At 50.2% G+C, this 26,332-nt stretch overlaps 1 protein-coding gene across 1 annotated transcript in view; it reads left to right on the top strand.

Annotated features, from left to right (window-relative positions):
- Positions 1–9,915: 9,915 nt before the first annotated feature.
- Positions 9,916–26,332, top strand: part of LOC142583366 (LHFPL tetraspan subfamily member 2a protein) — a 170,331-nt gene continuing 153,914 nt past the window's right edge. The window contains exon 1 of the mRNA XM_075693797.1: positions 9,916–10,410. The gene's annotated coding sequence lies outside the window, so the exon portion shown is untranslated. The remainder of the gene's footprint in view (positions 10,411–26,332) is intronic.

Genomic DNA, 26,332 nt, shown 5'->3' on the forward strand with positions numbered 1-26,332 from the left:
GGTTCGGGCACAATGACTGGAAGGAGAGGGTGACCCCTGCTGTCGCATCGCCTGGTTCGGGCACAATGGCACATACACTCACACACGCACATGAAGACACGTGGCATCGGAACATGCCTGGAAACGCCTGGAAACGCCTGGCGGGGAGCGTTGCGGCGACGCCGAACGGGCCAAAATGTCTGCCGCCCCGCCGCAGTCGCGCCGGCAAAACCGCGTGTCGCAGGCGAAACGCAACAATGACAACAAAATGCTTGATAATGAGACAGATGTGCAAGAAAAGAGACATTCCAGCTCAGTAGGTAGTGACACCAAACAAATATGCAACAAACAAAAATAAGCATTACAAATGAAAAGAAGGAGCATAGGCAAGGAATTTTCATAACTTTTTTTTTCTTTTTTGCTGTGTATATTGACAGGTTGCTTTCGACATTGTAGTAAGGCCTGAAACTTTCACCATTCGATGACAAGGATTAAATTGTAGAACACTTGCAGTGTGGCGTCGTGCTTAAATTGACATGACAATAACTAGGTACCTCAAAATTGCAGTGCCACAGTCGGAATGCCCACACACACCAGGCCTACAGGCACTTTTGCAGGCGAGCCTGATGGTGTGCACGCTCTTATGGCTGAAGTAAACCTTGAAGAAAAAATTCATGCTGCAATGGCTATGCTACTTATGGTTGCATTAAAGGGTGACTTCAGCAATTATTTATTTGCAAACTAGCAATATTTGCCCTTCATATCATCAATACATCAGCAAATTTTAAGATAAGTTACAAATTCCTTGCCTATGCTACCTTTGCGTCCTTTAATTATGTGGGGCCTGAGAGGGGGGAGGGGCTTGGCTGCCACCATGCCCCAGTGCAGCCAGCAGCAGCTGAAGCAGGCGCTCGTTGGTCTCGTGCGACCGACGTGCCACTTCGAGGAGCTGCCGCTGCACTTCGAGGCGCTGCGACTGCACTTCCCGCATTCCCGCCACCTCCTCCCCGAGGTGCCGCAGGCTCTGCATGTGGACCTCGTGGTGCTGTTAGCAAAGACGTGTAAATAGTTTAATTACAGAAGCTGAGTAACAAGGCCTTCGTGTGTTGCATTCATCCGCATTTGCAGGCTATTGTCTTGTCATTGTATATTCAAACACTGGAAATATCTTTCTGGCCCGTCAAACTTGTGCCGTCGCATTCCATTAAGATGTGTTCCATTGCTATACCTGCTTCCTTGAACTCAACGCCACTTTTTTCTTTTTGCCACATAATTGCGTAGATATTTACACATGTTATATCACGCGAATGTGTACAAGATATCACCACAGGACTACACGTATACGTTATGCTTGTTCACTGATTAATATAATTTTTAGGGAGGTCATATGCTCATCAATTTCATACGCAGAAAAATATACATCTGTGGCCTTACACACACCTGCCGGTTTTGCTCCAGCAGTTGTTGGCGGAAGCGGGTGTCCTCTTGAACTCTGGCTTCCTCCAACTGGCTCTGGCGAACGTATGCGGCAGTAGCCGTCACCACAGCACCATCGAGTTCCTGCTGCCTGGGCTGTCTACGGGGTGCCCGTGGCTCTCGAGGGGTTGGCTGCGGCACCTGCGGGGTTGGCTGCGGCACCTGGGTGGTAGGCCGCAGCACCTGGGGGGTAGCCGGTGGCTCTTCATGCAAGGCAAAAGCAAAGACTGCTCATTCACTGTTATCTGACCTACACAGATTGATTGTCCTAACCAGTCACTTTGAAATGTCATTATAGCTGCATAGCTACAATAATGATACACAGAACAGGTACTTAGAGCAAAAGATGCCACAGAAAGTTGCTGGTAGCAGTAACCTATAACATGCACAAGAAATCTCTATTACAACATCATGTCATTTGTAGTCTTGCATTTCTCCTCCATGAATAAGAGCTGGATGCTGGACACAGAGGTAATAACAGCACAGTGACGTACCTTACTTCATAGCAAGATCATACAGCAACTGCAAACAACAATGCTACTACAAAAGCTAGGTCACTGCCTTACGTGTAAGGCCACTTGGCCCAGCGACAGCTGCAGGGCCCGACACCACGGTGGCAGTTGTCGCTGGTGGATATCTGCGGGAACCGCTGGGCCCTGCAGCTTCCTCTGAACTTATGTCGTCCTGCAATCAGAGTAGTGTTCAGACATTGCGAGCCGTGTGTGCAATGCGCATCATGTACACAAGTTGCTGCTCAGAGTACATAACCTATATTGTCACTTGCACAAAAAAAAGGGCTTAAAAATTTTGCAATATTGTGTTACAATGTAATGCAGAAAATTTGTGAGGTCACATTAGGTCACACAAACAACACTTTTTTAAATCCAATGTACGCACCTCGCTATCGGCGAAGTACTCAGGGGAGGAAACAAGGACCCCTCCTGTCCTCATAAGGACGTCGAGGACGCGGCCGTCGACGCCACCCACTTTGCCACCTCCAGTAGCCCTGCAAACACGGCAACAACAACGACAATGTGAAACGACGTTACTGTCAGCATCATTAGAAGCTCACCTCTTCGCGCTCGCGGCCCTGGCCGCTTCTTTTTTCGCTTTATGGGCCATCTTGGCCCAATGGTTGCGCCAACGGCTGGTGGTCTTTACGGCTGGCCCCTGTGCGTTAACCACCACCGCCACCTCCTCCCACAGTTCGTTTTTTCGAGCAGCAGTCATACGTGGCGAGAACTCTGTAGAAGCTCTCGCCAGGTATGGGTGCTGCTCGATGAACTGCACGAGAATAGCCGCCTGCTCTTTCGACACCCGCGGCCCTTTTGCTGCCATTTTCTCTTTGTCAACTTGGGAATTTCAGCCGGCCCGCAGCACAGTAAGAAATTTAGAGGCAAACATTCTGTCTAAGCTAAGCGCCTGCATAAAGTGCTCACTACGACTCATTTCTGCCTTTTTATACCACTAATGTAAAAAAAGGTGAAGTCACTACTCACATTTAATGTTGTAGCAGCTTCTTTCTCGGAGCGTATCAGTGCAGGAAGTATTACCGATGCAGCGATAACGTTGACGAAGCTATCGTTATGTCATGGCGGTACCCTATGGAAAACGCCTTGACAGTTCTCGATCCACTATGTTGCAAAGTTTGACCTCGGGTGCTACGGATAATTCTTCTTGGCCCTTCCTAAAGAAGAAATTATCACACGTCAGACATGCAGCGAAAACCACACGACAATGCAAGCACTACACGAGCAATAGTTACTCACCTCAATCGGTATCTGACGGGGGCGGGGCCGCAATTACGGGCACGCAAGGGGCTGTCAGCTGTTCAGACAGACACGCTAGGGGCTGTCAGCTGTTCACAGGTAAACAGAGGCTGCCATTTTGCGTGCGCTCAACGGCATGGATTGGATGTACATCCGACTACTATGTGGCTACGGCTTCAAAAATAGAGCACTTGCGTTTGCATTTCTTTAGTCTGCGGCAGCTTTTGCGTTGTAATGTAACAAAATGAATTTGCTTTACGCAGCATGGAAGTCCGCTTTTATTAAGTGCCGTTTTAAAAAACAAATTTGCTATACAGTCCCGGAAAAAGAGAAGAGAATACGAAAGAAACATCCGGCCAATGAAGGGAGCTTCTGATTGGACGATCCAAGAAACGTCGTGCCTACGTATACACAATTTCCAAAATCGATGACGTCACGCGAAAAGTCATTGGCATGAAAAAAGGCATTCCTACAAAATCGCACCCCTGGACTGAGGGCCTCACCCATCGGAAGCCAAGTACCTCCGACCACTCGGAGACTCCCCGCAGCAATTTAACAGCAGATAAATAAGTTTTCACCACCACCACTGGAACGTCATAAACAACTCCCGGGATGCAGCTGGCGAAGGGCGCTTGATGCTGTGCGTCTCGCAACCTCTGTTGCGAGATGCTCGTCCTGGTTGACCTTGTGCAGGTCAGCTCGCTTGGGGCACAAAATGCTCGCACGCCCGCCACACCACTGCCTCCTTTGGCCTATAGGTGGAACGCCCGATGCACATACGAATAATAAACATGGATTGTAGTGCATACGGCAGGCATTACCAAATCCTGAGAGGGAGCTTACCGCTGCCGTTGAAAAGAAGAGGGTACGGTCATTGCATTCTATCAGTGCTGACATATGACGCAAGAACTTGGAGGTTAACAAGTAAGCTTGAGAACAAGTTAAGGACAGCTGAAAGAGCGATGGAACGAAGAATGTTGCGCGTAACGTCAAGTGACAGCAAGATAGCGGTGTTGATCAGTAAAGAAAACGGGGATAGCTGATATTTTAATTGACATGAAGAGTAAGAAATAGAGCAGGCAGGCCATGTTGGGCAGATTACCGGTGAACCGTTATATTTACAGAATGGGTGCAAAGAGACGGCAAGTGAAGTCGGGGACGGTAGGAAATTAAGGGAGGGGAGGGGAAGGGGGGTTGATGAGGTTAGGAAATTTGCAGGCGCGAGTTGTAATGAGCTAGCTCAAGACCGGAGTAATTAGAGATCGCTGGCAGAGGCCTTCGTCCTGCAGAGGCCATAAACCTATGCTGGTGCTGCTACTGCCGATTATTATTATTATTATTATTATTATTATTATTATTATTATTATTATTATTATTATTATTATTATTATTATTATTATTATTATTATTATTATTATTATTATTATTATTATTATTATTATTGATCTGTCGATCTCGCTATTGCGGGGCCGCATTCATCGGCGTATATCGGCTAATAGGCTCTCTCGAGAACAGACGTACCGAAGGCACGCAGGGAAGCCCGCGAGTACCGGTGGGCCAAGCCTCGTACGGTGACATTTCCGGTGGACAGTATATATATATAGCTCTTTCATAGCATCAAATACTCACAGGGTGTACGACGGTGGGAGCAACTCTAAGTACATCTCTGAGGCGCATTCTATGGGAGTGCTTCGGAGATATGCTTACTTAAGTATTTCTTTTTACTTTAAAACAGTGATTGAAGCCCTGTTTCTTGAGACACTGCTCTCGTTTAACATCCCAATTACCGCAAGTTCTCGTACTTGTAACTGTTTATGCACCTGTTGTCACGGTGGACTTCCCTGCTACGATTCGCAATAAGGCGAAGTAGGCGACCAATGAATGGATAAAAATGAAATGCTGGCAACTGTAATTTTCTTACAGCTATAGTACGGCGCGGGAGCTTTGGCGTTGGGTTGCTAATCTCGAAGGCGCAGGATCGAGTGCCAGCCGCGGGGGCCGCATTTCGATCGGGGCGAGATGCAAGAACGCCCGTGTACAGTGCAATTCGGACCACGTCAAACTCGGGGTTCTGCAACGTGAAACCCCAGAACTTGTTTAAAATAATTGTAATAATTGGCACCAACCTTCTCTATTTTTTCACCAAGCTGAAAACCGAGGAAATAAGCAAGGCCCGAACGGAAAAAGCGCACCAAGTATCCGCGGTTCAAAAGCACTGTCAATGTAAAAACAAAGCAAATGGTTCAATGTATTATTTTCTTTTGTGTCTCGGTTTCTTTCTTTTCATGTTTTTTTGTGTTCCCGTTTCCAAATTTATTTGTTTGTGCTGTCATATTTTGCTGAATTTATTCCGTCCTTGCATTGCCAATCATTCATTTAATTATTCCTTTCATGGCAGTGGGATTTTTTTTTATTTCTTTATATTTTATACGTTTCCATTCCTTCTTCCTCATTTATTTAGTTTGCCCCCTTTCACTACATTTCGTGTCTTCTGTTTTCGATCCTTCTGTCGTGCTCATTTCTTCCTTGTTTTTCTTTCCTTCGCTGCGCGCAGACAAGAAAAGATTCGCAGTTCCTACGGAAAGGCGAAGCACCCATTGCGATAGCAAATTAGTAGGTAGCTGTACGAAGTAAGAGTAGTTGTTTTATCGGCCTGTATAAACTTGTAAACATCCACTTACTAACTAAATTAACAATCATAGTGTCACGTTGTAGTGACGGTGAAGAAAGCAAAACGGTGAATGGCGAAACTAGTGTTTTATTGCGTGAACTTGTGCCCACAAAAGCAAGTTACATCCAAAGGAGAGCGCTAGCGGCGAACACGATCGGCGGTCGTCGAAATCTGATTAGCATGTCAAGCGCGTCGCCTTTTAGACATCAGTCGTCGAATGTCCCAGCGTAATCGCTGGGACCCGCGTGTCTTCCACAAAATTCTACATTCGCGTCGTGCATACAAGCAGTCAGATTACACAAGGTTTGGTCACAGACAGCGGATGGAACGATCGATAACATTCCAGAAACTTCCGATATATGCACGCCGCGTTCTGCGCTGTGCGATAACATTTGTTAGGATGTGAAACGTGGTTGCCCGATAAAGATAAACAACTACACGTGTCAATAGAATGCGTAAGCGTCACCCAACGAGAACGTAGAAAGGAACAGACACACAGACAGCGCTCTTTTTGTGTGTCTGCTTCTTTCTAAGTCCTTGTTCAGTCGCGCTTGCCTATTCTATCATGGATTCAAACCAACTAGCCCGTCAACATGTTTTAACGAAATTAACCAGCACGGTGTCACGCGTGCACAGGTAAACGTGAACACACATAGCTCGATGACAACGGAAACTGTCTGTGAAAACGCTGGAGTTGGGAATCGCGGCAGCAGCCGCGAGCCAATTGACTTCCGTGCATCTGTCGCTTCAACGCGGACGAAACGTCGAAAGCACAGCGCATACGAAGCTACCGGCACTACGCGCACTCTGCAAACATCGCAGGTCGCGTTGAATGTGTGGCCCACGCGGGCGCGCGGTATAGCCACGTCGCAGACCGCTTTCAAGACATACGGGCGCGGGCAAAGCGTCAGTATGGCGTCCTCCAAGGCGTTTACTACGGCGTCCGCGATTTGCGTGGCCAACGCTGTAGTAGACGCCGCGGTTGTGTCCCCTCTGCACGGAGCTGCGGCCGAGGAGGACACTGAGACCCCCTAGCAGCCGCCGGAAAAGGACGGCCCTCCTACCTCGCCACACCCCCTGCCTCGCGCGCCAGAGGAGAAGGCACGCATCCGGGCCGCGTTCCTCGCTCGCGCACGCGAGATGGAACCGCGCATTCCGGCTCACCCTCGCACGCTTTCTGTCATACGGAACCTCACGGCGACGGCGACGGCGATGCCGACGGCAGGAATCCGCCTGGAGTGTCCATATAGTTGCTATCGGAATAAAAAGAGAGACAAAACAAAAAGGCGAGAAGAAAATCACGCAAGCACGTGCACGGAAGCACTACATAACCGACTTTAGGACCGACTGCTCAAATAATTCGAAATGCACGGCAGAAGCGAGCGAGTGCGAAGAAGAGTGCATCCAGTCTTAACTGCGCGAAGTAATGAAACGCTATACGCGTGCATAACGCACACACAAACACACACACACACAAACACACACACACACAAACACACACACACACGCACGCACACGAGCTTTCCTTGCGTGACATCTGAATCACAAACTGCCGCCTCGCAACGCACTACCGAGAAGCCTGTCTCCTGTGCTTTCGTCGTTCGCATACTTTCCTATGCGTTTTTCTTTCAGTGGTGTTCTGCTCGCGCCTTCTCGTTCCGCCCATCGAGGGACTCCCCGCGGGTGGTCGGCAGCAGGTGATTCGTGAGGGGAGAGGAGGAGGTTCGTATGCTCCGTTATGCGAAGCGCACTTGTACAACGACCGCAAGCCGTGTAGCGGGCAGCTAATTGCCCGCTAAGCGCGTCTCTTGCACACGGCCTCCTTTCGGAGGCAGGCACGATAATTTGTGTCCTTTTCTGTGTCCTCTCTGCTGTCTTGAGCATGCTGCGGACGAAAAAAAAAGAAAAAGGATAGAAGAGACGCTGTTCAGACCTTGTATTTGTGATCATTAATGTTCATTACTACCGCGAGCTTCGCCAGGAGTCATTACGCTAACGAAGTCATTACGCATAGTTGTTGCTTAATATTTCCTAATGTTTCTCGCTGTTCCCTCGTGATGTACTAATGCGCGCTCTATTTATGTCATTCGGACGCCTCGCTTAGTCACTTGGCGCCCACGGTTTTCAGTTTTGCAGCGCGAGTAGCGCGCTGTCACGCACTGTGATTCGGGACGAACAGTGCTGGCAGTAACTTACCGGCGTGCGTCTTCTGCAAAGATATTTAGCTAGACTTAAGAGGAAGGCTGTTGGTTGCCGTTGCTGCTTAGCAAACGATGACAAGAATGGGAAGAGTAGTTACGTAGTGTGCAGTATACCGCAACCTTCATTCTTAGATTACCACTTTAATTACGATGGTGAGTTGTCGAGCACAGCCCCAACCTTTGTGCAGAAAAAATTGTAACTATACTCACTTCACGACTTCTTCACTTCTTCTTTCACGACTATATTTTCCAGAACTGAAAACACGTATTGTCGTGTTCAGGGCTATTACGAGCATCAAGAAACAAGACAAGAAACGTCGGAGCACATTAATTACGGACGGCGTGCCATTAATGGGTGCAAGGTGCATCGAGTGTAAAGCGACCAGCTACGTTTGAATGCAAGCTCGTTCGATGTTCGAGAAAGGTCCCGAAAGCTCAGTCGCAGTTTTCATCCGTCCAGGAAAATACTACTGTACACGTACGAGGCATAGACTGATGAAGGCAAGCTAGACGTATATTTTACGTCTATTCGCATCTGTCGTTTAACTGTAGATGAGGTCAGTACCGACAATTTCACTTTGAAGGATGGCTCGGAACGTATTTCTCAAAGGAACGGCGTAAACGTGAATTAACCACGTCGCTGTCCTCAGTACTTCCCTCCGCGAGCACTGCAGTTGATTGCCTAGCGAGCCACCATTACGACTGATTGAACAGAGAAGTCAAACATGCTGTGACTAGTTACAGTGCTAGTTACTGGGAGTTACATCTCCCTTCCCGCACTGGTTGGCTGGCTACGGTATTCGTGCGATAAGTGTGAGGTCACGGGTTTGCCTACCGGCCGCGCCGGATTTCGAAAACATTCGTGTATCCAGCGTCAGGTGTACGATAAAGAACTTCATGTGGTGAAAGTAATCCGGAGATATCAAGTAAATAGTTCGTCATGGCCCCAGAGCACCTCTGTGACCTTAAAGTCAGTTTAGGAACGTTAAGCCCAATGAATCAGTCGGTCGGTCGGCGGTTTGCATGTTCTGAGGTTGTGCCCATAAATCTCGTTCCCATCTATCTATTTCCTCGTGACTACAGGCCAACAGAACAGTACGCGAAAAATACTATATTTTCTCTACAATAATAAGAAGCGACGTACGTCCGTTGTTCTTACCTGAGCTGTCCCTTTCACAGAGGGATTTATTGAAGCGTTCTCACCGCCCACTCTTTTTTCTAAAACCGAGGGGTGCTCTACTGTCTAACGTCGTAGTGCATGGTAAAAAAAAAAAAAAAAAACATGTACTCCGATAAAGCTCCATTGATGTCGGACTTCGTCGACCGTGCTTATGCTTCGCCCCATTTGCCACCTTCGCCGGGTCTCTCTAAAGCGCGCGACAGGCGCCGACGCGTCATTGCGCACGACAGGCCGCAGTAACGTAGGGGACCGGACCGGCGCCGCAGCGGCAGTCCCGCTCTCCCGGCTGGACACAGGCACGGCGCCGTTATGCACATTCGCTTTCCTTCTTTCTTTTTCTTACTCTTCTTTCCCAAGGATCCGTTCTCCTTCGCTCTTTTATAGCCATGGGACCGAAGAGGGCGACTTGCGGTGGCACTTTTCAACGCGCACGCACGCACGAGCGCAAACGCACAGAGCGCTTCGTTCGAGTGGGAAACGATGGAAAGAGAAGAACAAAGTCGCTCAAAGGGATGGCGGGGTGTGGGGCAGTATTACGACCACTCTTCCTTTGTCGGCATGCATCTCTCAAAGAGAGAACCGAGCTGGTGCAGCTCAATCATAGCCTCCCCTCGGCGATGTCGAATGGATTCTCCCGGGGCCTTCCCGGCGTGCGTCGCTCCGGCCGTGGCCGCTCGCGCGCGCTCTCCGTCGCTGATGTCGGCGGCTCTGACTCGCCTCGGAGGAAACTGCCCGCGCTGGTGTCGGCGACGATCTGTCTTGTGCCGCGCGCTCGCGTCTGACACGGGTGAAGGCCATGGCCGTGTTGTGTCTGCGTCGGGTGCTCGGACAAGCGTCCTAGCGCGCCGGCCGCCGTTGTCGTGCGTCGCGCCGCGCTGTCAAAGGCGGGAACGCGCGCGCGCGCGCGTGAGTGTTGCTTTGCGGAGTCGACTCGGATAGCGCGCGCTCGCAGTGGTGTCCGTGTGTCGCGCGTCGTCCGGTCGACCTATAGGGCTGGTGGACGTGCCAACTACAAAGGCGAACGCCCTCCGCTGTGACAGTTCTGCGGACCTTGAGGCCTTCTCGTCGCTGACACTTTCGTGTCGGCCCTGCGTCGTCCTCTCCGCAGTCAGAAAAGCGACAGACGAGCGAAAGGTGAGCTACATTTTCTTTCATTTTTTTTTTAACGCGCGGCGTTGAATATCGCGCGCAAGTTCTAGCGTCGAAACGGCTATACTCGTGAGCTGCTCTTATAAATGCGCGCATGCAGAATGACACGTGACATCATACTATGTCATTCATCAACATTGCTTTCAGTGATCGTATCTTCGGAGGGCGTACTACGTGCGTTGTGTTTGTAATGGCGAAACGCGTATACGACGGTCGATTTCGCACGGCCCGTTGCCGTTCGGCGAAATTTTACTTTTTCTTCTTTTTTGCGAGTATTGGACGTCGGTTTTTTGTCCTCAATCTAAGTGCATCAGTGACCACATATCACCAAGCGTGTCAGTTCCATTAGCCTTACTTTGTGGCTGTTTAACTTTCGCGATGATACGCGCTTTCAGATTTTTTATATCGGGCGATCGCTCGCACGTCACGTTTCGCAGCGAATGCAATTGATGAGCCAAGGCTGAGTTTTCATTGGATGAATATTATCAATGCGGAGTCGTTCTAGCAACTTCTCTGAATGTTCAATGAAGAGATAATAATTTATGGACATTTTTCTTTCTTTCTTTTTTAACCGGGGAGGGGGTTCTTGTTGGCTTATATTTATCTGCGCTATCTTTTCCCTGCTGCCTGAATTACTTGAGATCGCACTGCATGCGTACGATACACATTCCGGGTTGGTTTCGCTCTCGCGAGTTTTACGTGGATGTGTGGTTGGTTACCCAAAAACAAAGTACCGAATGAAGAAGCCTGTTCTGCTGTTTGCGAGACGCAAAGATTTGTCTTTAATGTTAAGTAACGCCAGTGAATGTTTTTGCGCTGCCGGATATTGCGTTTTTCTTAACGTTATGTTTTCCTCTGGAGAAAAACTAGCGCTGCTGACATCTTCGTTAGCGCAGATAAAACAGTGGGCCAGAAAGCCACCGCAGTCCTTCGGTATATTTTTCTCTGAGTGCTCCATGGATGTCGGCGTTATTTCTGTTTGCTTAAACTAACTCGCTTCTCACACCATCACCCACACCATCGCTACAAAGCAGAGAGTTGCGCACAACTGCGGAAGCGGCTCTTTGAAGCAACGCTCTCGATACACTGGCTCCCTCGTCTCCCCACTCACGCACCTACTCCTTTACCTCTAAAACAAACGAAACGTCAAGAAGGAGGCCTTTACAACTACAGTCGGGTACAAAACCCCGCGAAACGTGGCTTCCACGTCGAATGCGAATTTCCGCTCTTTTAAGGCATGGTGATTCTAATTTTGTGAATCACTGTTAAAATCGCAAAGTAACTGCTAAATTAGCGAAATTTTTAATTGGTGTGCCTGGTTTCGCGGGAATTCAGCTTTCTTCGGGAAACCCACGGCCCGTTAACTTCTGCGGCTCACTGTACGCCGGTTCTTGGACTCGCGGAGTTCGTCGCGACCTCCGAGAGCCCACCTCGGAGACGCGCCCGCTGTTCCTTTTGTCCGTCGCAGTAAATTCCTTACTTTTCGTCACAACGCTTGTGAGGCGGGGTGGGACCCGCCGGTACGACGAGGTCAGGCCGCAAGCGGGACGCCTCATTAAACAGCGCCGTCTTTTACGCGCGTCGCGCCGGTGGCGAAAGCTTATCGGCTCCCGTGCGATCCCCGTTCGCGTTCCCCTCTACCGAGCCAAGGGGGGCCCCCGGCTTGGGAGGAGACCCTCCAAGTTCTCGGGGGTCGCGACCGCGGGGGGAAAGGCGGGCGCGAACGTTACCGCATTTTCCTTCTTTCGCTCGCCTCCTTTTGATCTGACGATGTTCGCGCTTTCTCTCTTTCCTGCTGCCCCGCACGCCCTCCGAACAGTCGGTCGTAGCACATTCTCGGGCTGTGGGTCTGTCGCCCGCGAAGCTGCCGTCCTCCTCCAGAGACCACGTGAACCGTGGCCTGCCGCTGCCTGTCCGCTCGGCTCGGCCACTCCATCAAAGGCCGTCTCCGCACTCGTGTCCCCTCGGAGCGTTTGCCGCTGCTGCGCGGAGACCCGACTTTTTGCTTCGCACCGTTTCTCTCTGAAGGTGTGTGTGTTTGTTTGCCCCATTCTCCGCTCCCCGCTTTCTGCTTGGTTTCTATTTTCTTACCCGTACGTGTTGGTGTGTCTTTGCATCGGTTTTCGCCCGGCCTCCTGCCTCCGCTGCCTCGTACGATCCCCTTCCACCTTTCGTACCTTTGTTTATGGGGTTCCGGCCTTCATCAGTCTGCTCGCTATCTTGCGCGAGGTTTCTGTAGCCCCGTCTGTTTTGGTTTTCGTCAAGCAACTTTTTCGCACGAAAGAAGTAAACACACTGAGGCGGCGGCGTTTTTTCACTCGCACGCGCGAGCACTTCGCCTTCCCGAGAAGCGGTGCAACGACATCGCCGCTGCTGGATGTTCGTCTTGAGATGCGTGCGCGGTCAACTCAAAGGAAAACGGCGCGCCCAGACCCTCGGCCTGCATTTGTGGATCTGCGCCGATCCCCCCGGCTCCTCGTCCTTCTCTCGCCTGTGCGCGTGACGTCGCCCTGCCTTTGTCTCGTCTTTCCGGGCCTATCGTTGCTTCGGTGGTCGCAGCCATAGTCCGAGACGGACGACGTCACTCGACGACAGTGCTCGGCCGACTCCTCTGGCTCGCTCCGGAAATGCCGCCGTTCCGAGACACGCCTCTCCCTCCTTTCCCCTCTTTCTTCGAGGGCCCCCGCCTGCAAAACTTTCGGCCCGTGCAAGCAAGGAGGCGATGTAGCAGACGGCGTTCGGTCCCACTAGAAGTGACGAGGCTGGCCGGCTATGGCCATTGTGTTCAGTTACCTGCATATTTAATCCTAACACGCCTTTATATGTCTTACCAACTAGCCTCCCAACACCCTCTCCGTGAACGCCTTTCAAGAGCCTGTTTATTTCTCCTGCGCAGAGTACTGGTGATGTCTGGTTGGGTGACATACCTTGAATGTGCTAGCTTAACGCATCTTCTTTCGAAAGCATTCAATATTTGCAGATTTTGCTGCCCGTGTTTACTAGAGTCGAGCCGCTTTAGTCGATAGGCACTCCTTGTCGCGTTAATCATGATGGTGGCTGTACTTTACGTGTTGTGGTAGTGTCTCATGCATATGCTTCGATCGAGTGCGTGCACCATTAGGTGTGGTTCAGTGCCGTTTACGTATCTGTGTACGAGATTTCCGAATTGATTGATTGATTGATTGATTGATTGATTGATTGATTGATTGATTGATTGATTGATTGATTGATTGATTGATTGATTGATTGATTTGGTTCAATACGCTATAGGCAATATGAAAGGTTCGCGAGACGTCGGTAATGGGAGGGCTCCGGATGAATCACTGACCACCTGAGGTTCTTCACTTGAGCGGGCACCGTTTTCTTGCGACCGCCACAGCGCACAGTCGAACCCTCGACTTCGCGTTGGCAGCACAATGCCATAGGGACGGGTATTTCCTATTTCGAAGCTGTCACCGTTCGAGCACAGAAACTACCTCTCCGACAACACAGCAGTCTCATTCAGGCTGAGCGTTATTGTTTTAGTTTCGAGTTGACAGGCGCAGTTGTGTTTCACTGAACAGCAGGGGAGCACGTAGATGAATGGATGAATGCATGGATGGATGGATGGATGGATGGATGGATGGATGGCAGTTATGTTGAAGTGCCCGGAAGTAGTGGGTTCAAAACCAGAGGGCTTTGAATAACCTACAATAAATAACAGACGCCTGTATCCCCCAGCTCAGCACTAGAGTTTGTTAAGGGGCTTCGCTTTTTTCCTCTCAAGTTCAAATCAAGCGGATGTGTGCGCAAACATCGCGCTGGCACACAGCTCTTGGGTGTTGCGCAGCGCCCTCTACACTTTCTCTTCTTTCTTTCTTTTTCTTTTTTTTTTTTTTTTTGCTGTTAGCTCTTGACTACACGAAATTTAAGTAACGGTGTTGCGTCTTTCGCGTGTGACCAGCCGCTGTCGTCTTTGACATAGTCTCGTCTGCTCGGAATTACTACGGACAAAGCAGTATGCGTACTGTAGTGTTCAAACACGCAACTAATGAATGGATGATCAGTTTATTTCCATTTATTTGCAAAAACCTTGCTGGAAGCCCTTAGCAACATTTTGTCACCAATTTTCATTTTGTCGTAGTGGTACTAGTGCACGGCTTCATTTTTTGAGGCGTGTGTTTGTGCTGCGTTGTAGTTGATGAGGCACCCCGTTATGCTGGTAGTGAATTTTGACAACCGAGGTTCTGAGCACCTAAATCTATGCACAAGCGATTTTCCATTTCGCCCCATCGAAATGCGCCCTGTAATCGAACCCTCGACCTCTTGCGTGTATCAACGCATCATCAAGCGGCTAAGTCACGGTCCTCGGTTCCGCTACCACGATTAGTAGCGTAGTTTAGTAGAGTTAGTTTAGTAGCATAGTTGGGGCGCTGGGGGGGGGGGGGGAGAGGGAGCACGCTCGATGGACGGAGTACTGACAGCGATAGCAAGGTCTAGCGCTGCACTTGAAGCGCCAGCGACCGAGCGTCACAGAAAGCTGGCTTCGTGATCAGCGCCGCTAGTGTTTGTGCAAGCGTGTCTCACCCGGACGGTGCTCGAGACGAGACCGACGGAAAAACGTCGGCGAATTACTCCGCACCCCGTGAGGAGAGTGAAATGCTACACGTCCTTTATGTGAGGTGTGCTTTCGGCTCTGTGTCTGACTTCCTGTCCGAGACCAGCGGGGCGCAACGTTCCTACTAAATGGTCAGTGACACTCATGCGCCCCCGATTAAGTATATTCTCTGCGCTTGCATCGTACTGCACACGACTCACTGCTATAGTTAGTGTGATTATTGTTCTACGCGGGCATAAGCACGCACACACCAGCAAGCAAGCTCGAGCAAGACGTTGTGCAGTGAGTGCCGTGTGGAACGTGTCCCGCCGAAGAAGTGTGGCAGACGTAACGGACCCAGTAGAAAACGCTCTCGAATACCGCACTGCGCTGAGCACGTCAATAAAGAATTAGATAACGTTAGCTTGACGTTTACTGTCCGGCACAGGGTTGCAGAATATAGCGTTTTTTTTTCTCTTCGCACTCTCTCTCTCCCTCTATCCCTCCCCCTACACGCACACATCATGCACAAGTCAGCTCTTCTGGAACGCTAGTGCGCACGCTGTGCATCGCTCGTGCCAGCAGCTGCAGCCAGAACGCGGCCCTGTTCGCTCCGCCGTCGCTGCAGCCAAGCACACGCCGCGTCCCTGGAGACGCCCTGCAACCCGCGAGCTGCGCACATGCCGTCGATAGCGGGACAGCACGACAACGCCGACGCCGTGAACGTGTCTCGGGCGTCCGTGGCAATAATAGTAACAACAATAAAAACCGCCTGGTCTGTAAATTCGACGTCGATAGATTACGGGCGGCGGAATTTACGGGCGGCGGAATTTGAGAATACGTTGCATTTCCTAGCAATTTGCGACTGTATCCAGCAAAGTACAGCACCGTGCTTTTGCCATTACTTGTACAGGTTGTTTAAGTACAGACACGTACTAGTGCAGTTTCTTTTGCGCTAATAAACCCGATAAATACCGTGGCTGCACAACTATTAATATTTTTTTCCTCATATCCTGCGGTCTGCATACATTTGACACCGTCTGTATGACACCGGTGATAGACATGTGAGTTAAAACAAGTTATCGAAACGACAGACGGCGACCGCCAAACTTGTGAAGGCTGTTTTCAATGCGAAATGGTATCTATCGCGCCTTTAGAGGCCTGCGTCTTCACAAACAAATGATCCAAAAACGAAGAACAAGAAGAAGCTCCTTTGCTGGCATTGTTCGTATAAGAGGAAACTTCACTCAATCCTGATGCTGGGCAGGCCATTAGTGAAGGCGGCCAGCCAATTGCAGAGATCACTTACGGACGAAACACTTTGGGAATTCGGCTCTTGCGGTTTTTTTTTTCGGTTTTTTTTTCTTGCCTAATAGAACATCTAGAAATCTTTGCCAGTACGCGAAGCGCAGCCGTCGCCTGAGCTTTTGGCACGCGCTGCTCGGAGAACCCGCTGTCGGAGTCGCACTGGCGACCTCGAACGGTTCCCGGCAGGAAGCGTGCAGTTTCCTTGGGAAGCGAAACGTCGTTAACCAACAAACGAGCTGATTAGCAAGAGGACGCGCGCGTGCGCCCAGCGACGCGCCGCAAATTGGCGCCGACGCCGACGCTCCGCCGTAACGATCTGCAAACTCGGGCTTGGCGGCGCCCTCTTCACCGAAGTTCGGTCGCGGCACTGGCTTCCGCCTCTTGGGTCGCCGGATAGTCCGGCTGCCGATAAGTTTGACTCGGTGTTTTCAACGTCAACTTTGTTTATTTTAACGATAGGAGCTGAAGGGGCCGCGAGACCTGACCAAGGATGTTGCTCCTATATCGATGTTCCACACGTAGGTGGCCTAGCACATTTAGATTTGCAAAATGCAGACTGGTTTACTTGCAGTCGGCGTCAAAAGTTTACGGACATCTGTATCCCCGAGCGTGTTCAATTTCCGAGCAGTTGGTTCTGTAGGCAGTATAAAACGTTTCTCTAAATGATATTCTGTAATACTATGTACATATGGTATAACAATATGTAAACACTATCTACAACACTGTGTTGTTCGCCCATGCCTGTGCTGTGTGGAAGCTGCCTTACCCAGGCTGCGGAAATATTCAGCTTTCAAAGCGGAGCTTTCTCTGCTCGAGTTCTTGGCGCTCATCGTCGTTTCCTCGCCGGATATATTTATCGGAGATGTGCGCACATGGATCATTCGGGCCACTGTGCATGCGCTGGCTGCTGTCCTGCTGAGCAGCCAACTTGGGGCATCGGGCATGTTTGCGAATGTGCACTCAGAGTGTCTCCGATTGGCCCAGTCATCCGCCAGCGGACACCGCTGTATGCTTGCGAATATCCCGTTTGCATCGCCCCACCTAACTTTCTGCCGTCCTCGGCGATCGCTTACTTTCTCATGGCGCCTGTTCTGTAACTACGATTGACTGTCGATTATCGGATCTACAGGTTTCTTGGCCTATTCAACCCCGTTTATTCCGGTTAATGTCAGCTACACTATGTGAGCTGCCCCCGTTTTCTCTCTGATCCACACCGCTCTCTTCCTGTCTCTTAACGTGACGTCACGCCTGACAATTTTCGTCCCATAGCTCTTTGCGCGGTCCGTACCTTTTAATGCGTCTTTGTTAACATCGAAGTTTCTGCCCGATATGTCAAGGTCAACGGCGAATATTTCGGCAACCTTCGGTTTAGCAACACTGGAGAATAATTGCAACAAATCATGCAGGACCTTAACCGAGAAAGTGCAAGAGTGGGGCTGAACATTACTGTTCAGAAGATAAAGTTAATGTTCAGTAACCTGGCAAGGAAACAGGAATCCATGATTGCCAGTTACAGGAGTACGTTATAGGGGACCTTGACCACGAGAATTTAATTTCTACACTAAAAATGGGCTGGAATCCATACGGCCGCCATTACCTAATACTGACCGAGAGTTCACCACTGTCGTTGAAAAGAAAGAACGTAGAAACTCCACTGAAGTTGCTTAATTGCGTAACCATACACCCAAATTTCAGTTGGCCCACTAGCAAATTCAAGTTGGCCTGCCCCCAAATTCCAAGTTTGCCCATTTTCAAATTTAAGTTGTCCGTCTTGGAAATTTTAAATTGGCTCAACCCCAAATTTAAACTTGGTCCACCCCTAAAACTTAATTGGCCCACCCCCGATTTAAAGTTGGCCCACCCGCGAATTGAAGCTCGCCGACCCCCAAATTGAAGTTGACCCACCCTCAAATTGTGCGTTGGCCCACCCTAAGTTACAAGTTGGCGAAGACTCAAATTACAAGTTGGCCCAGCCGACATTTCAAGTTGGCCCACCCCCAAATTGAAGTTAGCCCACCCTCAAATTTCAAGTTGACCTAGCTTGAACTTAAGTTGACCCACCTCCAAATTTAAGTTGGCCCACCCCTAAATTTAAGTTGGCCCGCATCCAAGTTTCTGGTTGAGCCTTCCACCAATTTCAAGTTCGCCCACCCACGAATTTAAAGTTGGCTCATCCCCAAAGTTCAGCGGCTGACCTCCAGATTTGAACTTGACCCACCTTCAAATTTCAAGTTGGCCCACCCCCAAATTTCAGTTGGCGCCATGCATTTCCTATGGAGCCCTATGTAGTCCTATGTGTATTCTCTTATTGCTTTTTTCTTGGCTTAAATTGTTTATTATCGCTTATAAAGCTAACACTCATCTACATTTACGCTATTATACCGATCAAATCTCTTAACTTCGCAAATTTAGCATTTTTGTGCAGAAGTAAGGCATTATACTTTCCGCATCACGGGGCTCGGGTACTCGATCGCCAAAGAATGCTTGCGCAATAAAAAGTGTACAATCGTTGCGTTGAACAGGTGCTAGCGTATGGGACAGCAACTTGAAGGCTAACAAAGAAGCCCGGGAACAAGTGAAGGACCGCGCAAATAAACGAAAAATGTTAGGCGCTACGCTAAGAGACAGGAATACAAGTGGTGTGGATCAGACAGTAGACGGGGATAGCCGACATTCTAGTTTGCATTAAGAGAAAGCAAGTGGAGCTGGACAGGCCTTGTACCACGCAGGGTAGATAAACCTACACGTAAAGAAGTGGTCTTATAGAATGAGGAGAGATAGAATGGGTGTCAAGAGAAGGGAAGCGCAGTCGATGACGACAAGAAATTAGGCGGGGTGATGAAATTAGGAAATTTGCAAGCGCAAGTTGGAATCAGCTAGCGCAAGACAGGTAATTGGAAATCGCTGGGAGAGGCCTTCGTCTTGCAGAGGACATAAAAATTGGCTGAAGACGATGTCAGTACCGGTAGAATGCAATGACTGTGAACTTTTTAAGGTAGAGCGGTGATGAATGAATAAATTGTAGGGTTTTACATGCCAAAGCCCCCACAATTTTACTAAGAAGCACGCTGTAGTGGGGGGCTCTGATTAATTTTGACCACCAAGGGATCTTCAGCGCGCGCCCAATATACGGTACACGGGTGTTCTTGCATTTCGCCCCCATCGAAATGCGGCCACCGCGGATTCGATCCCGCGACCTCTTAGCAGGGCGACACACGTAACCGCTAATTACCCTCCGCGACGGGTGCCGCGGTGGCTGCAGCGTAAGATGATGGTCATTAAATCTGGGGTATGTGTTGCAGCCCATTTTGTATTCTGTAAATTTCCTTCTCATGGTCAGCAGCCCATGGCAGCAATTGGCCTAGATAAATGCACTCCTGCACATATTCCAAAGGCTGAACGTCCATCATGAATTCTTGTTCCCTTGCCAGGTCACTGAACGTTACCTTAGTCCCCTGTATATTAATCCTCAGACCTACACTTGCGCTTTCTCGGCTAAAGGCCTGAGTCATTCGCGTGCAAGGCACCGGGAGGAAGGAAGGGGAGGGGTTTACTCCGGTGGCCGCTCGCATCCGCCCGTGCCTTATCTTGAAGGCGATCTGCTATGAGTACAAAGTCGAGGTGCACAGAGGGATAATCGCTTCGTGTGCGCTGTGTTCTCGACGCTTAGCTCGCGTTGAAGCGAGAGGCAGCACGAAGGTCGATTCGCTCGATGCTGTCGCCACGCTTTACCCCTCCAGCGTTTTGATAGCGCGGTCATCGAGTAAGTTAGAGAGGTGGTGGTTTGGGCAATTTTTTTATATGAGCATCTATAGGGTGCAACTCGAAGCCGGACACAGAAAAACGAGGGCAATTAAGCACTTATCCTTGCATGTTCTTCTGTGTCCCCTGTCCCACTACGCGCTCCTCCACACAGCGTCATCGAGTGAGACGTGTTCATGTCTGCTTGTGCGCGCGTTACACCATGCTTGTTAATTCAGTTAGTAAGCGAATTTTTACAAATTTATACGGCCGATAAAACTACTATCCTTACTTCGGATAGCTGTCTACTAATCTACTGTAGGGCGAAACTGCGATTTTCTTTTCGCTAGGCTAGCCTAACTTCTACTTGCACTCTCTTTAATGTTCATCTAAACATTCGATTGTACCTGTAAATTTTCTCCTAATATTACTAGAGGAAATTCTGGCGCCGCCATCGTTCGGATAGCTTGCGAATGATGGTTAGTGCATGTATTTGTCAAATCGTCGCGTTTGTGGCTTCAGGTGTTTTTGTGGCTTTGTTTACTACGCTTTATGTGCCATTATTGACTCAAATTTTTAAGCGTCCGTTGTTTTTTTCTTTAGTTTTCTTAATGCAGAAGGCAGTAAGACTGCGCAGTGAGAACGGGAATTGTTTCGTTTATAACTCAACGTTTTGTTTCAAAGGGGAAATTTCCAAAGCCACAAATCCGTGTAAAGCCGGTAGGTCGAAGTTGTATGTTTATTTAATTACTAACTATAATTCCATTGCCGCCTGAGCCGCCACGCTTGCTGTTCCAATAGCGCCGCAGTTTCGTCTGACAATTTCTGCGCTGAACTCGGCGGTTGCACCGGCTGGCCCAACACCGAGTAAAACAGACCCGCTGACGCCAGGCGTCGCCCCACATGTCGCGACCGCGCTATGTGATCGTAATACGTCCGGTGCGATGCGACGAGCGTCCGCAAGCGCTGCACGGTTTTAAGCGAGTAGGCGCTCGAGCTCGTAAGTGGGGCCGCGACGCTATAACGGTCTCATCCTCTCACCCTCTCTCTCAACTCCTGGAGGGTCAAGGACGACACCGACGCGCCCAGCCGTGAGCGGCACCCTCGTCGCTGCCACTACTGCTCGCTCGCTCAAATCCGTGCTATATTTGGGGGTCGACCCTCCCGGAGTGGTCACCACGTGTGGCGCGCGCATCTCGGAGGGGGCGCGTGACAAATCGAACGGACTTGGGTGCTTCGGGACTTCTTCCTGTGTGTGTCACGAGGGGGCGTGCGAATGTTCCCGGTTCTGTATGCGGACCTTCCGTCTCTGCTTGGAATTCGGTTCATTAGCAGCGTAGAGGTGACTCCGTACCACGCTTGTTGCTTCTTATTTCTCGTGCTCGTGTCCCGTGTTCCACATGTTTTCTTGGCTGCGCAACGTTGTGCACGCTATTGTTGATGTAATTTTATTGGATTTCAGAAACGTCGCCGTAGAAAAAATACGCCCAATTGTCAGTTCTTCTCATAGTGTTATTTCTTTAGTTTCCTCATGTTCTCTCAGGCGAACAAATTGTATTTATATTTTCACCTGTAGTCTGTTTGTTTGTACAGTATCTAGTACTCGCGTATTTTTTCTAACTTCTCATATTTCTTGTCGCTTGAATCAATCTTGAGCTGATTGTAGAGGAGGAAACGTGGGCTGCGGGAAGGGCGCTACGGCAGGCTTTCTGAACCTTGGTGCGCCGGTCGCCTATATATGCAGTTACGCACTGATCCTCTATAGAAAGACGAAGTGAAAATGAATAGAGCGTTATTTAAAACATCCGCGATCGCGTGACTTTGTAAGAGCGACTTGTAACACTGCGACACTGCGTGTTAGACTCTGGAACGGGATACCTCCTGTTTGGGTCCGACCGCTGGTACGATCTGTTGGGAACTCGGCGCTGACGCCCGTGGTTGTACCTGGGTCGCAAGCCCCAAGGGTAGCGTTGGCCTGGCGGCCTGGGGTACAACTGGAAGCATCCGAAGGTCCCGGCAAAGCATGAGTCGACTGGTAACAACGAAACAACTTGTTTATTTTAACATCGCAAAGAGTTGGCGGTCAGGTTTGACCGAAGTAGAGAGACGGGAGAGCACTTCACTCAACAGAAGAAATCGGAGCCCTCCTTTTGGCGTCCGGGGGCAGCTGTTTTTATACTCTCGCAGTTGAGGGCAAGAAGGAACCCCTCAAAAGACGAGCACGTGAATGTACAATGGGCTAATGGTGACGCACACTGTCGTAGCGATGCCGTAGCACCATGTCGAGCACGATCTCGTAGCACCCTGTCGTGGCGCTGCCGGTCGGACACAATGACTGTAATGAGAGGATGGTCCCTGCTTTGGCATCGCCTGTTTCGGGCACAATGACTGGAACGAGATCCCTGCTTTGGCATCGCCTGTTTCGGGCCCAATGACTGGAATGAGATCCCTGCTTTGGCATCGCCTGTTTCGGGCACAATGACTGGAATGCGAGGATGATCCCTAGGCGGTCGCATCGCCGCAGTCGCGCCTGGAAACACCTGGCGATGAGTGTTGCGGCGACGACGATCGGGCCAAAATGTCTGCCGCCCCGCCGCAGTAGCGCCGGCAAAACCACGTGTCGCAGGCGAAACGCAACAGACCGCCCCGCCGGGGGAAGGAGATCCCGATGGACAGGGGACTGCATCCGCTGTCCGGAGGGATGTCGCTCGATGATGCTCATAACCGAAGTCGGGCGTCCCTCGACGTTTCTTGAGCGCAGCGCACAGAGAAGGCCTCGTTCTCTTGTTCAGGTTCGCACGGGACACTGCAAAGTGACTTCGGGAGAGTTCACATTTTTGTTCTCGTTCCCGGCAAGCGTTAGAACTACGCTGAAACTCAACCGCTCAGTCAGCAAGCACGGCACAACCCTCACTAAGCCCTGCCAGGCTCTTTCCCCTTTTTATACCACTGCCTAGTTCCTTACAGTAGTCTAGCATCACTCAGAACGCGTCCACAAATTGAAAAATTGCACTAGAAAGCATATCATCACTTTGAAACACTAAACAAAAGCAATATGTTAAAAAAAAATCCTGCCTCAGGAAGAAAAACATCAGTAACAAACAATTTTGAGGCTGATTCCTACGTTAGGGGCTTCGACTTAAGCCATCGGCGTTACCGTTGAGACTCCCCTTTTTGTAACGCACCTCAAAGGAATATTGTTGTAAAGCGAGGCTCCAGCGCAGGAGGCGGCCATTTTTGGAAGAGATGGTCTGCAGCCATTGGAGAGGGCAGTGATCCGTCTCAATGATAAACCTCGAGCCGGCTAGATAGCATGACAATTTCTGAACGGCCCACACGAGACATGCACACTCGTTCTCGGTGGCGCTATACGCCTGCTCACGACTGGTCAGCTTACGACTAGCATACAGGACGGGGTGTTCTACTTCTCCATTTTCCCGTTGGCACAGGACAACGCCCATGCCTCGCTCACTAGCATCGCACTGAACAATGAACCCTTTTGTATAGTCTGGCGATCGTAGCACAGGCTGGCTTGTTAGGGCACTCTTTAGGGCGCTAAAAGCTCTTTCCTTGGTCTCGTCCCAGACGACTGTTTGAGGCTCTGTCTTTCTTAGAGCATCCGTCAGGGGAGCCGCGATATCAGAGTACCTAGGGATGTACCTCTGATAGTAGCCGGCGACACCTAAGAACGACCGAATATCGGTCTTCGTGCGCGGTTGCGGGAAGTCTCGCACAGCGGCCACCTTTATTTCAGAGGGGCGGCGACGACCCTGACCAATCACGTGACCGAGGTAGACAACCTCGGCCTGTGCTAACTGGCACTTAGGAGCCTTGACTGTCAAGCCTGCTTCGCGCAGGCGGGTTAGCACTGCCCGCAAGTGTGTCATATGCTCAGACCAGGATGCGGAGAATATCGCTACGTCGTCTAGATACGGTAAAGCGAATTCTTGCTGTCCCCGCAACACTTTATCCATGAGACTTGAAAAACAGTATGGCGCGTTCTTCAAACCAAAACTCAACACTTTAGGACGGAATGTTCCCATTGGTGAAATGAACGCCGCATACCTACTAGCCTCTTCTGTAAGTGGAACCTGCCAATAACCCCTGACAAGATCTAGGGTGGAAATAAACTGAGCGCTACTAACTTTCTCAAGGCGCTCCTCGATGCTAGGGATCGGATAAATTTGATCCTTAGTGATGGAATTAAGCCTGCGGTAGTCGACGCAAGGACGAGGTTCCTTGCCCGGTACCTCAACTAAAATCAAAGGGGAGGTATAATCACTCTCCCCTGCCTCAATAACACCGAGCTGTAGCATTTTCTTTACCTCAGCCTCCATAATATCGCTCTGGCGGGGTGACACCCGATACGCCTTGGATCGTACTGGCTCTGGGGAGGTAAGTTCTATATCATGAGTAAGTACCGAAGTCCTACCAGGCCTCTCAGAGAACAGACCTTGAAACTCTTGTAATAGCTGGTGTAGTTCGGTTTTCTGCTCGGGCGACAGCGGTGCTTTACTGATAAGGTCACTAATGACTTGACCGGTGTCTTCCCTGTTCGTCACTGAGCCTAGTCCCGGAAGCTCGACTGGAAGCTCTTCAGGAACGTTTACCATCATGCACACCACTGCTTCCCTTGGTCTATAAGGTTTGAGCAGATTACAGTGGTAAACTTGCTGTGCTTTCCGCTTTCCTGGCAGACTTACCACGTAGTTAACGTCCGACAGTTTCTGAACAATTCGTGCTGGGCCCTCCCACTGCACGTCTAGTTTGTTGTTTAGCGATGTGCGCAATATCATGACCTCATCGCCAACCTCAAAACGACGGGCCCTGGCTGTCCGATCATAATAAACCTTGGCCCTCTGCTGGGCCTTTGTCATTGCTTCACCTGACAACTCCTGTGCCCTTCTTAAGCGTTCGAGGAGCTTAAGCACGTACTCCACCACGACTGGGTCGTCGCCCCTACCTTCCCATGATTCTCGAAGCATGCGAAGCGGAGATCGAAGCGAGCGACCGTACACCAGTTCAGCTGGCGAAAACCCCGTAGCCGCATGCGGCGCGGTCCTTAAAGCAAACATCACCCCAGGCAGACACAGCTCCCAGTCAGTTCGATGTTCAAAACACAACGCTCTCAACACGCGCTTCATGACGGAGTGGAGCTTCTCAACGGAATTCGACTGTGGGTGGTACACTGAGCTGTGTAACAGCTTTACCCCACACCTTTCGAGAAAAGTTGTCGTCAAAGCGCTAGTAAACACTGTGCCCTGATCTGATTGGATTTCCGCAGGAAAACCAACTCGCGCAAATATGGACAGTAGTGCATTAACTATCTCAACTGAGCTGAGTTCTTTAAGCGGCACTGCTTCAGGGAACTTTGTCGCTGGGCAGATCACAGTCAAAATGTGTCTGTACCCCGTGGCTGTTACCGGCAGAGGTCCCACAGTATCAATAACGAGCCGTCTAAAAGGCTCCGTAATGATAGGTACCAATTTCAACGGCGCCCTTGATTTGTCCCCTGGTTTGCCCACCCGCTGACAAGTGTCACATGTCCTCACGAAATGGTCTGCGTCCCGAAAACACCCTGGCCAATAGTACTCTTGCAAGAGACGGTCCTTAGTTTTCTTAACTCCTAGGTGTCCGGACCACGAACCCCCATGTGACAAGCGCAACAGATCCTGACGATAGCATTGAGGCACGACCAGCTGATCGAACTCCACTCCTCGGCGGTCTAGATACTTCCGGTACAGGACTCCACCTCTTTCCACAAAACGCGCAGTTTTCCTGGCGATACCTTCTTTGACATTGCAGCGCACGTTTTCCAGGCTGCCATCCTTTTTTTGCTCGGCTATCAAAGCCGTCCGGCTGACTTTTAGCAACCTATCAAGTCCGTCTGACGTAGGCGCGATGAGCAAATCAGTAGATAGCTCTTCTAACTTTCCCGCGTCGGGCGTTTCCTCTCCAGTATCTGGCGCCTTTAACGTTACAGACTCAAGTTTATTCAGTTCGGGCGTGCTCGGAATATCAGCTTGCTGCGCCTCTGACCCTTTTTCGTTGTTTGATAACGTCGGCCCCGCAACTACCGCCTTTGCAGCGAGCTCCCGAACCTTCGATCTGGTTAAGGCCTGAACACTAGCTTCACCAAACAAAAGCCCCTTCTCGCGCAGGAGGTGATCGGACCTGTTTGAAAATAGGTACGGGTACTGGGGTGGCAGCATAGATGACACTGCCGCCTCCGTCTCAAGCGCTCCGAAAGGTCCTTCAATAAGCACTTTTGCTACCGGCAGA

Source organism: Dermacentor variabilis, chromosome 5, assembly GCF_050947875.1.
Source record: "Dermacentor variabilis isolate Ectoservices chromosome 5, ASM5094787v1, whole genome shotgun sequence".
In the NCBI taxonomy this organism is placed as follows: Eukaryota; Metazoa; Arthropoda; class Arachnida; order Ixodida; family Ixodidae; genus Dermacentor; species Dermacentor variabilis.